The sequence below is a fragment of the Eumetopias jubatus genome, unplaced genomic scaffold, assembly GCF_037043125.1.
Source record: "Eumetopias jubatus isolate StellerSeaLion01/CBP00866 unplaced genomic scaffold, mEumJub1_p1.0 scaffold_3, whole genome shotgun sequence".
Lineage (NCBI taxonomy): Eukaryota > Metazoa > Chordata > Mammalia > Carnivora > Otariidae > Eumetopias > Eumetopias jubatus.
In genome coordinates this window covers 83,671,914-83,684,014 of record NW_028274809.1, presented here as the reverse complement: position 1 = coordinate 83,684,014, position 12,101 = coordinate 83,671,914, and the positions used below count along the sequence as shown (strand labels likewise).

Below are 12,101 nucleotides of genomic sequence, written 5' to 3'. Positions count from 1 at the left end.
AGGAACATTTTGAAAGTCACATCTGGAAGACCCAAGGACTCTTTCCTTTACTTCCTGCCTGCAGGCTAAAAAGCAAGTAAAAGTGATAATGAAATATTGCTGGATAAGTTGCAAGAGACAGGCCCTTTCTGTGATACAGCACAAGAGGGAAGCTTGAATGTGAAGATAGAGTAGATGTTGAGGAAAAACTTTGCGAAGCCAGCCTCCATTTTAAACCCAAGTTATTGCTAAAGAAATATGAAAACTGTGGTCCACTCAAAGCAAACATGGCAACACAATTTCAAAACTGCCTAACTCTTGGCTAGAGTAACACAAACCTCCACACTAAAAACCTAGCAGGCAGGGAGGTATGCCTATTTACAAGCACAAAAGCTTTTTACTTGAGCGTCTACTTTCCTACACAAGATATTTGGCTTTCTATGAAAATTTACAAAGGATATGAAAAGGCAACACACACACACACACACACACACACACACACACTCCAAGAGACAACACAATTAATAGAAACTTCAGATTCAGATACGGCACAGATGTTGAAACTATCTGATAGAGAGTTCAAAATAACTATGATTAATGTATTACCTACTCCGAAACAGAAAAAGTGGACAACATGCAAGATTAGATGGCTAGTTTCATCAGAGAGAAAGAAACTATAAAGAAGAATCAAGTGGAAATGTTAGAAATGAATAGCATAGTAATACAGATACAGGTCGCCTTTGACGGGTTAAGTAGTAAGCTCAACACAGTGGAGAAATCAGGAAATCTGAGAATCGGTGAACAGAAATTACCCAAACTGAACCGCAAAGAGAAAAAAAGTGAGAAAAACAAAGAAACAAACAAAACCACAGAACAAAGCATCTGATAGCTGTGAGACACTATCAAAAATCCAACGAGGGGTGCCTGGGTGGCTCGGTCGTTAAGCGTCTGCCTTCAGCTCAGGTCATGATCCCAGGATCCTGGGATCGAGCCCCACATCGGGCTCCCTGCTCGGCAGAGGCCTGCTTCTCCCTCTCCCACTCCCCCTGCTTGTGTTCCCTCTCTCGCTGTGTCTTTCTCTGTCAAATAAATAAAATCTTTAAAAAAAAAAATCCAACGATTATCTAACTGGAATTCTAGAAGGAGAATCAGGACAAAATGAAACAGATGAAATGTTTAAAAACAATAATGGCCAATGGCCAAGAATTTTCTGCAATTAATCATAGACACCAAATCACAGATCCAGGAAGCTCAAAAACACCAGATAGGATAAATAATCCCATTCAGGATTGGTGGGGTGCCGGCAGGGGGGATGAAAATACCTAAGCATATTATATTAAAAAATGCTAAAAACAAAAGACAGAGAAAATATTTAAAGCAGCCGCATGACAATCAGAGAAACAAATGTACTATAGGTGATTTCTCTTAAGAAACTACAAATTAAAAAAGAATATATATATATACACACACACACACACACACACACACACACACACACACTGGCCTTCCATCATTCTCTACCCAGCAAAAAATAGTTTTCAAGAAAGAAGTACAAATAAGGGCTTTCTAAGACAAACAAAAACAGAGAATCCATTGCAAGCAGACCTATACTACAAGAAATCTTAAAGGAAGTTCATCAGGCAGAAGGAATAAGGTATCAAACTGAAATCTGAATCTTTACCAAGAAACAAAGAGAACGGGGAATGGAATAAATGAAAGTAAAATCATTTTTTAAATTGCTCTAAAAGATAACTGAATGTCAAAAGGAAAAATAGCAGCAATGTATTGTGTGTTTATAGCAGGTATAAAATAAAGTATGTGACAGTAATAGCACAAAGGACTGGGTAGAGGAATTGAAATACACAGTCATGAGGTCCTTACACTACTTATGAAACAGTGTGTAATACTGTCGGAAATAAGCTACTGGTTAACCAAAGAGATACTAAACATAGATCAACCACCAAAATATGAAAAAATATAAATAGTATGTTAACTATGGAGATAAAAATGGATTAATACAAAATGTTTAATAACCCAAGAAAAGCAGGAAAAGAGGGGGAAACTGACAATTAATATATACAGGGAATAAAACACCATATAGCAAGATGGTAGGTTTTAAGCCCCTAGTCTTTTGTCTTTTTGTTTCTTCTAGAATTACTCTGATAAACCTTAACTCATATGCATAACTAGAAGAATTTAGAGACAATCCTACCTGGAATCAAGGTGCATTCCTGTAAGTTTATGGTTTTCTCTATACAAAAACAAGCACCTGGATTTATCCATCCATTCCTCAAATGTTCATTGATTAAAAGTGTTCTTTGTGCCAAAGACTGTGTTTAGGACTACAGATACAATGCTGAAAACAAGCACAGATCCAGTTCTCTTTTCCCAATACTTACTAGCTTATATGTTCTAAAGGCCGACGGAAAGTTCTGTAAAGTGTCTTCACCCATTTCTCATTTTAAACAGCTACTTTTTAAAAAAAGATTTTATTTATTTATTTGACAGAAAGAGACACAGAGAGAGAGGGAACACAAGCAGGGGGAGTGGGAGAGGGAGAAGCAGGCTTCCCGCTGAGCAGGAGCCAGGAGCCAAATGCGGGGCTCAATCCCAGGACCCTGGGATCATGACCTGAGCTGAAGGCAGACGCTTAACGAATGAGCCACCCAGGAGCCCCTAAACAGCTACTTTCTGATGCAATAAAGAAATTACTCTTTGTAGAAGATTTTATTTTGATGTTTGTTACACTACTGAGAATAAATTCTTTGAATCTATTGGTGTGAAATAAAAAATATATATAATGGACAATGTTGGTTGCCTACACAGCATCCATCATCTCCTTACATTTTCAGGTTTCCAGTCTTCCTCCCCCCATTTCCAGCCCCAGATGTTAATCCTGATCAATCTAATCATCTAATCCCATTTCAACACCCATACCAGTGACCGGTTCAGGAACTGAGACTTAATCCAGTCAATGGGTGGCATTCCAACAGTGGTTATTTTTATTCCATGTATTGACTCTTGACATAATGCAGCCCAAACACTGGAAGAGAAGAGTTTTATTCCACAAATGGAAGAGTGGCTTTCTCCCTATTCCACTGCAAAGACAAGGGGGCGTGCTATCCTAAAGGTTATTGATAATCATGTTTTGGCCACAAAGAAAGGTCAGCTTGAGAACTGAGTGACACATATACGAAAATTGACCTAAGAGAATCAGAGAGGACCAAGTTGAAATCACAGTTTTTATTTTCTGTGATCTTTTCCTATCCCGAGACTTCCAGTTATGTGAGATTCACTTGGTCATTCAGTAAATATTTATTGAGCATGTACTGTGTGTGAGTCATCCTTTTTATTTTTATTTTTAACTTATTTATTTGACAGTGAGAGAGAGAGAGAGTATAAGCAGGGGGAGCTGCAGAGGTAGAGGGAGAAACAGACTTCCTGCTGAGCAGGGAGCCCAACGCGGGGCTCATTCCCAGGACCCTGGGATCATGACCTGAGCCGAAGGCAGATGCTTAACCTACTGAGCCACCCAGGCACCCCCCATGAGTCATTCTTATACTAAGGCTATAGTATGAAGACAAGAGGCAAAAGGTCCTGCCTTCACAGAGTTTATCTCAAGGGCAGAAAATACAAGAAAAGAAGTAAACATAGAATAGGTCAGATGGTGATCAATGCTATATTTTTACTTTTGACTGATGCTCCTTATTACTTCTTGTGATTCTAACTTTCCTTCTGAAGCCATATTTCTTTAGCCTCTTTTTTCAGAAACCCAGGCCCCAAATGGCCAGCCATTTCGCTCAGGAGCCTTGAACTCTCCTCTCTCTCCCTTACCTCAGCACCTTCTCCCTCTGCTAAGGTAATAAAATGGCTCTAACCAGAGGTCTGGAGTGATCTTGGGGCTCTCTGTATATTTCTCTTCTCTTTAGGATCACGTTCTGTCTATTGTCCCACGTTTAAAAAGAGCTGCCTTGTATATTTTTGGTTGGAGGGCAAGTCTCGTACCAATTTCCATCAAAAGTTGAAAAAATAAAAACAAAACCCTGAGCTTTACATGGGAGAATAGGATTTGGAAAGATGGGCATTCCAAGCATAAAAAAATAGTGTGTATGTAGATATGGAAGAATGAAATATTGTATCTTTGATGCAATATTTGAGTATGGTTAGAAAAGGAAAATTTTATTTCTAAAAATCATGAATGAGCACAGATGTGACTAGAGGGGAAAGCAAGAAATACATCAGGAAGGAACTTGTAGCTAAATAAATGTGCATTGATAAATAGCTCCCTTCCCCATTTTTTCCCTATTATTTTTGCCATGTATATTGTTTATTGAAACTTTTCTATGTATTCCCACTATGAGGTTGATGAGAGTGAAGCCACAACTAGCTGTTCACTGTTATATTTCCAATTACTATTTCATAGTAGACATTCAATAATATTTGTTGAGTTTATGTATGTATATGCCCATGTATATGTCAACTCTCTTTATATGTATACATGGGCTTGCTTCATACATTAAATTATTTAAAACTTCTGCTGATTATCTCAAAGCAGATGTTATTAGCTATGATTAAGTGAGTTATTTTTAGAAACATATTTATTCTTCCAGGAAAATATTATGTTACTAAGAAAATTTATTTATTTCATTAAAAGTTTCAGATTTGGGCCTTCACATTAAAACCACCTCAGGGCAAAAGTTCAAAGGGATTATAATTAAGTAAACTAAATGCAAGCATAAATGTCCAACATATGTTAAATCAATGAAATATCCATTAAAAAAATAGCTAGTACAACTCTCTTTGTAGGTCAACAGCCTGGAGAGTATCACAAATAATTTAATGAAGAAAGTCCATTTTGTGACCATAGATGGTTCGGTACTATGAGAGAGAAGCTTCCTTCGAGAAGTAATTTTGTTAGTTTTGTCTGCCATTGAAAAACTATTGCTGGCTCCCTAGTCAAAAGACTCATTTCTGCCATGTGTTTTCTAATGCAATATGAATGTGTGAGAGATGTTTCAAAAAAGCCACCTGGAACACAGCATAGTAAATGACCAATTTGGAAACCTAAAACTTCAATGGAAAAAAATAATAAATATTTTAATTCTTCTCAAGTTTGAATTTAAACATATTTGCTAGAGCCTTTAAACACAAAAAAAATAAATAATAAAAAAATAATAATAAACCAAACTTCTGAGCTATCTCATCTGACTTGAATTTGAATGTGTTGTGCACATAGTTAAATTCTACCTAGTGTCTCCAAAGTGATGCTTCTAAGTTCCAAGTTTTATTTTTAAGTAAAAGTATTTGACATATCAACAATTCAGTTACCCCTCAGTCAACTGCATGTGGAATAATCCCATTATGGATTAGGTAGAGTTCATTTTAAATTTCATAAAATTTTACCTTCCACAGATTTTTATGACATGTTTTACACATTGCAGGCCCTTAATATAGAGACTACCGAGCAAATATTTCTCTCATTTCTTGTTGAAACAGACATTCCTTTTTATTTTAGTGTGAGAAAATGGTTTGCTAAAGTTTTATCCTGCAGATTTGAGGTGAATTTGACAAGATCATATGGGCAAAATAATTTTATATAATAAAGTAAATCGATGAGATTCTTCCCTGACTCCTGAAGGAACGTTTCACACTCTGTAGAGGCAGAAGGCAGATGTCCAGGCTAAAGTAATTTAGAAAGGCATGCTAGAGTCAAAACTCACTGAATGCAAATAAAATATAATAACCTAAGCTAAATTAAGCAAAGATTTTAAAGAAGATGTAGGTGAGGGATTATTTGTAGGAATACTGCAAATTTTGTATTCCAAGGATAATAATTTTAAATTCCAAGGATTTTACATTTCAAGCTTCTCTAGAGTGACTAGAGCTAGGTAATAAATAAATATATATATATGTATGTATATGTATATAAATGTATACACACACAAACACACACACACACACCTGTATAAGTGCTGGTTGCTCTAGAACACCATCAGACCTAGAGGAGCCCTCTCTACCTATTCTTTTCCATCTTCTGTCTCTTTCTCTCCCTCTCTTCCCCTCCCCTGCAGATTTGGTTTTCATTGCTTTCCACTATTATTGAAGTGCATTACACTACCATCTCAAGTTTTTATATAGCTTCTGTTCAAATAACCCAGCCAGACTGAAACTGGAATCTTTTAGTCTTAGTCTAGAAATTCTGGCAAAAAGAACCTGATTGGCTCAGCTTGGGGCAGTTTTCATCTTCACTTTAACTCCTAATAGAATTATTAATTTTGAAGTTCTCTGTTTTGTCATTTGTTTGCCTTCTATATAATGACTCTATATGACAGCATTCAAATAACCATTTTCTTCACAATTATACTGTGGTCCACTGCATTTGTGTGACCTGTAAGATAACACAAAGAGTATTATACACCATGGATAACTTAAAATATTTGAAAAACCAGTAATAAATTTATAACAGCAGAGCCATTAAGACATAGAACATTGAGAAGGAAAGTTTTGATTCATCTGCCAAGCAAAAAAGCCTCTACTATCCCAAATTCAGGCTGAGGACAAAGGTAACATGAAATTACTAAGAAGAGGAAGGAAGTTGTAAATATTAGCTCTAGCATATTGATTGAAATAATCATGCATGTTCTCTTCCTTTATCTCTCTATACAATTTTCCCTATTATTTTTTTGTAAGAAGTGTTAGTTAAAGTTAAAATTGCAGTTTAGTTTTTAGAACATATAACCAGATAGGGCTGTGATGGAACAAGAAGAGAGATTAGTATCAATCTGTGAAGAATATGATAAATAAGGGAACTTTTTATCTTCCATTTTTGGAAGAGATGAGAACATTTTCATTCAGATAACAGATGTAGCATATTAAGCAGAAGCAAACCACCATCACTATTTTATAGCATAATGGTTAATTACACAAAGAATGTGAAGTGGACACTTCAAAGCAAATAATTTTCTTGTAATGAATGTGTTGCTTGAAGAATGTGGAAGCACGATCTTTTTCCACAATTTTTGCTCTCATTTGGTGGGGCAAACACTACTGTTTTACCTCCTTAGTAGTCACTCGGCCTTCTTTACTCATAAAACAATGGTTTTGAGAGTGAGTGGGGGGGCATCTCATGACCATAATGAAACAAACCTGAGGCAAAGTGAATATACGGAAAATGATAGTTCCAAAGAATTGAGATTTTTGTCCTTTGATGAAAAACTTGAGCCATTAGATAAACCCTAGGATAACTTATCTCCAGACTTCTCATAGTAGATAATAAAACCCCATTATTTCGGCTATTTGGGGTTAAGTATTCTGATTCTTGTAGCCAAACATATTCCAGCTTATCCACGCAAAATTTCCTCACTCAAATTGGCCTCCACATTAGGAACATTTATTCTCTTCTAATTTATTTTCATATTATCAGTGAGACTTTCCCTGATGACTCAGGAACCTTGCCTGGCTCTTTCCATAGCAGTTTTAGTTATAACACCCCAAAACTAAAAGATATATATTTAAATCAAATGTTTTAACTACCCAAGTTCCCCCTGCTGAAATCATTAACACTCTTTAATTACAAAGGGAAAAAGAGTAGCTTCACAGTGTAGAGACCTAGAGAACAGCCCCTTAAACAAGAGGCCAAATGTTAGTACAAGTGGACATCACAGGCTTTCTGGGAAGGGCACAGTATCACTCCTCTGGTGATCCTGCAAAAAATCATGATCTGAACTTAATCATGTGAAATATCAAATGAATGCAAATTGAATTACAAATTAACTGTCCAATACTTCTCAAAAATATCAAGGTCAAGATAGAGACTGAGTAAAAGAAGCTAAAGAGATTTGGCAACTAATTGCAACAAGTGATTCCCAAATAGATCTTGGACCGGGGGGAAAAAATAAATACAGCTCATTATAAGGACAACTGAAAAATTCTGAATATAGATCATGGATTAGGTAATAGTACTATATCACTGTCTCAGTGTTAAATTTCCTGACTTTGATCATCACAGTATTGTTATGTAAGAGGGATGTTCCTGTTCTTAGGAAATACACACAAAGATAATGATGTAAAGATGCATGACATCTTCAATTTACTGCCAGATGATTCAGAATAACCTTTCTTGAAATAATATAAAAATGGAAGTTAAAAAAGAGAAAACATGCACAAGTGAAAGCCTTATCTCGAGCACAACTTGCCCAGTTTTCTTGATGGTCCAGTGTAGATGCTGTGTCTCCCACAGGACATACCACTACACGTACCACCACCCTAGCATCTTTCACAGTGTATGATAATCACTGATTTCCTTTTCTTTTCCCCGCTGGGAAATCAAAATTATTCAAGGCCAAAAACAGCGTCATATTTGATTTTGAATCCTAGGTTATAGCAAAGACAGAACATGTTATAACTAGGGACCTAATAAACAGTTACTGAGTAAGCATATAGAGATGTGTAAGTTTAAAGGAACATACGCTGCACATGGAAAATGAAAATTAGTTACTACCAATGCAGTGATTTTTAAATTTGTGGTCTTATGCATTTTTAAAAATCATCCATCTGACTGCAATTTAAGGTGACACTTTGATTAATTTTAGACAACCCAATAGTCTAAGCTGAAACACATTTAATATTCAGACTTTTTTACAACCACTAATTTGCATACTAGTGACCCCTCTGAAGTATTTGAGAAAAGAATAAATGTGATGAAAACAAACAAAACAAACCAAAAGGAATGGTGCATCAATTCTGGGAAATGCATACCACTTAACACCATTGTTGCAGTATCAATGCATTTCTGGTAGGAAGGAAGGATTATCCCATTACTCTTCTGTCTGTGTGGAAGTTCTTACTTCATTGCATCTTTGTTTTTTCTTCTCTTGTCAAGCTATAGTCACATTTACATAATTCATTTGTCCACTTAGCGAATTTCTGTCAGTTCTGTCTTGTAGGAGGAGTATACTGTGCTTAAATTTTACCGGTATATATTTTTTTTCTTTTTAATGTTTACTTTAGGTTTTATATTTTGGCTATCTTACTTTTAGAAATTGTGTAATAGTGTGTTAGAAGGAAATCATTATTCCCTGTTCCTGCCTATCCCTTCCACACAGAAGGAGACCTTCTCTCACCTCTTCGCTGACTTCATCCCAGACGGAGGTCCTTCACTTGAGGAATAAAGCAGGCATTCTCAGGACTGCTCTACCCCTTTCTTCCCAAAAGGAGAACACAGCTCCTTTACTGCTCCTGTGGCTGCCTTTTCCCCACCTGCCCCGTCTGATCTGCTGGGCCCAGGTGAGTCATTCAACCTCAATTCAAAGGTTCAGTTGGCAGGTCCAAGTGGCTGTCACTCTAATCAAGGGACTCCCATCTGGTCAGTAATTAACATGATCGTTTGGTTTCATCTGTTACTCTTTTATTTTATTTCTCAATTATTTTTCAGAACTCTGATAAGGAAGAGGGATGATATTTATTGGGTACACCCTTTGATCCCAACACAGTAGGATGTGACTGATTCTGGATATTTTTAAGTCTAATAAAATTTTGTGACAGAACCATCCTGACTGATGTTCTACAGCTACCTTAAATGCTGTATTCTGGATCCATTTTTTTTTTTTTAAGATTTTATTTATTTGAGAGAGAGAGAGCAAGAGCGAGAGAAAGCACAAACGGAGAGGGGCAGAGAAAGAGGGAGAAGCAGACTCGTTGCTGAGCAGGGAGCCCGACATTGAGCTCGATTCCAGGATCCGGACATCATGACCTGAGTCAAAGGCAGATGCTTAGCCGCCTGAGCCACCGAGGCAGCCCTGTTTTCTGGGCTCTTTGTTAAGAATAAACCCTCTTTCAAAAAACGAAGCTAACAAAATGTCAGGTAAAGACACTGCCCGTACTAGTGCAGATCTAATGCAGGTCTATGCAGCTTCCACCTGAAACTAGCTTTATTATGACAGGGTCAGACATTATCATTATTGGGGTTTGTATGCTGAGAAATTTTCCTTTTTATCTTGATGCAAATGAGGTAGAAATCCCTGATGAGAAGCTGTACTGCCAAGTATGCTTCAGGATCACTAGGACTATATTGTCACCCAAACAGAGTTTTCCATTGTATATTCCCAGAAAGTTTAGTAGGGGTCACACGAAAAAAGTTAAGGTATTGAGAAACAGTGGTTTTTACAATGTTTATCAGACTCACCTTCTATAATCCATTATTATATAAAATGCACTGTAGATCTCCAAAAGTGAAGTCTTCCTCCTAAGACTTCTTCTCCCTTGTAATTACCAGGAGTAAAGAGAGGCTGGTGGAATCGCTGTTTCCGGCAGAAACACGTGGCATATAAATAATACTTGCTGGAGTTACTTCCGACCCAGGGTGTGGGCCTTGGCTTGGCCTAATCAGGAACGCTATTTTATCAGTTTTCCCAAGGATGGTCAGACTCTAGAGGACTCATTAATGCTAAATAAGCTTACAGGAAACAGATTTATAAACCAGAATACCAATTTAGTCACTTACTCGGAACAACACACTGCGCTATGTAACAGAATACTCGCATCAGCTAGAAAGTACACGCTCCTTCCCAGTAAAAAAGTCTTCTTGGGAAATCACAATAAGATCAGATAGTTTTTGTGGTGAGTCAAGAGGTGAAACAAAGGGAATTGGAAGATATTGGGGAATACTCTGTTCAATTAGCAGTAGACTTGCATTCTTCTGCATTTCAGACTCATACCTGCCAAGAAGCTAAGAAAAAAAAAAAAAAAAAAAAAAAAACAAGACCTCTTTCTGAGTCATTGCTGAGTAAGTACTGACAAATTTCAGTATTTATTTTTTTAAAAAAACAAAACGAAAAAATAATCCCTTATCATTTAATAAAAGACTCTGCAATACCCTTTGTCACACAGTTAATTACTTTCTAGTTTGTTTTTCATTACTTACATTCCTGATTGCTGTGTCCCCTGTTGGATTTGGGGAAAGTTCCATAGGCTCCTTGCTGAATTTTAGGAAACCCTTTTATCTCATCATCAAGACATGTAAAATAACCTCTTAGGGAAGGTTATTGCTACAGATGGCTAATCTCATTTGTTTTATGTTGAATTATGTCAGCTTCATGAGGTGACATTTATGACCATATCCATACATTTTCAGGTACTTTGCATTTAAGAAGCATGACATGAAAGTACAGACTACATTACTAAAATACACTTTCTGTTGCTGCTTGTTGTAGAGATATCACACACACACACACACAAAGGTTTAAGAAACAAAAAAGGACACACCTGAGGAGTACACAACTACAAACACTAGCTTATTTCAAAAATGGTCAGACTCAATGATTCAGTGTAGGGCATGTTTATAAGTTCTGTACCTCATGCCCAGGTTTTGCTGGTGACTTCGGGACATAAAGACAAATAAAATTCAGAATGACATTCCAAGTATACATGGAATGTATTAAATATGGATTAGAACTTCTTCTCAAGTTAAGCAAAAAAATCTGTTATTCATTTCAGAGGGTACCCGAAATGAATTGTTTCTCCTTGAAAAATTCATCCTCAGTGCCGGTTGATTCTTCATATCCCATGGAAGTCTTATCATTCTACACTAACGATTTCATTTTGTTGAATGCAAATCTCCCTCAAAGAATCCACCCTGCCGTCAGACATGTAAAGGTTGAAAGAAACATAAGGGAGAACCCTAACTTTAGGGCTGAACCCTAACTTTAGTGACAGTGGCTGGACAAGCATTTCATGAGACTATCCTGATCGCAGCTCTCTGCTATGTCATCTTGGGCGAGTCGTTTATCCTGTGTGGGTCTCGTTTTCCTTATCTTAATAGGATGGCTATGAAGTAGATGGCTGTGGGTGTTAGGCACGTAACCAGATGATCGAAATGGGCTGAGGTGGACAAGCTAAAACATTGTGGGAGATTGTACCATTAAAGAGGCAAAAACCAACCTTGATACCTCACAAGTTTGTATCTAGGGGACCTCGTTGCAGCTGTTCACTTGGGTCATATCAAGCAACATTTCTTAAACTTTTGGGAATAGATTGGTATATTAAATATAATTTCCACAAAGAATGATGGGTACTCTATATGATTTAGTGCTTCTTCCAATATCACAAGGTAAAATTTGATAGAG

The 12,101-nt window shown here is 36.8% G+C and overlaps 1 pseudogene; it reads left to right on the top strand.

Annotated features, from left to right (window-relative positions):
* The first annotated feature begins 676 nt into the window (after positions 1-676).
* Positions 677-12,101, top strand: part of LOC114224578 (ganglioside-induced differentiation-associated protein 2 pseudogene) — a 74,650-nt pseudogene continuing 63,225 nt past the window's right edge.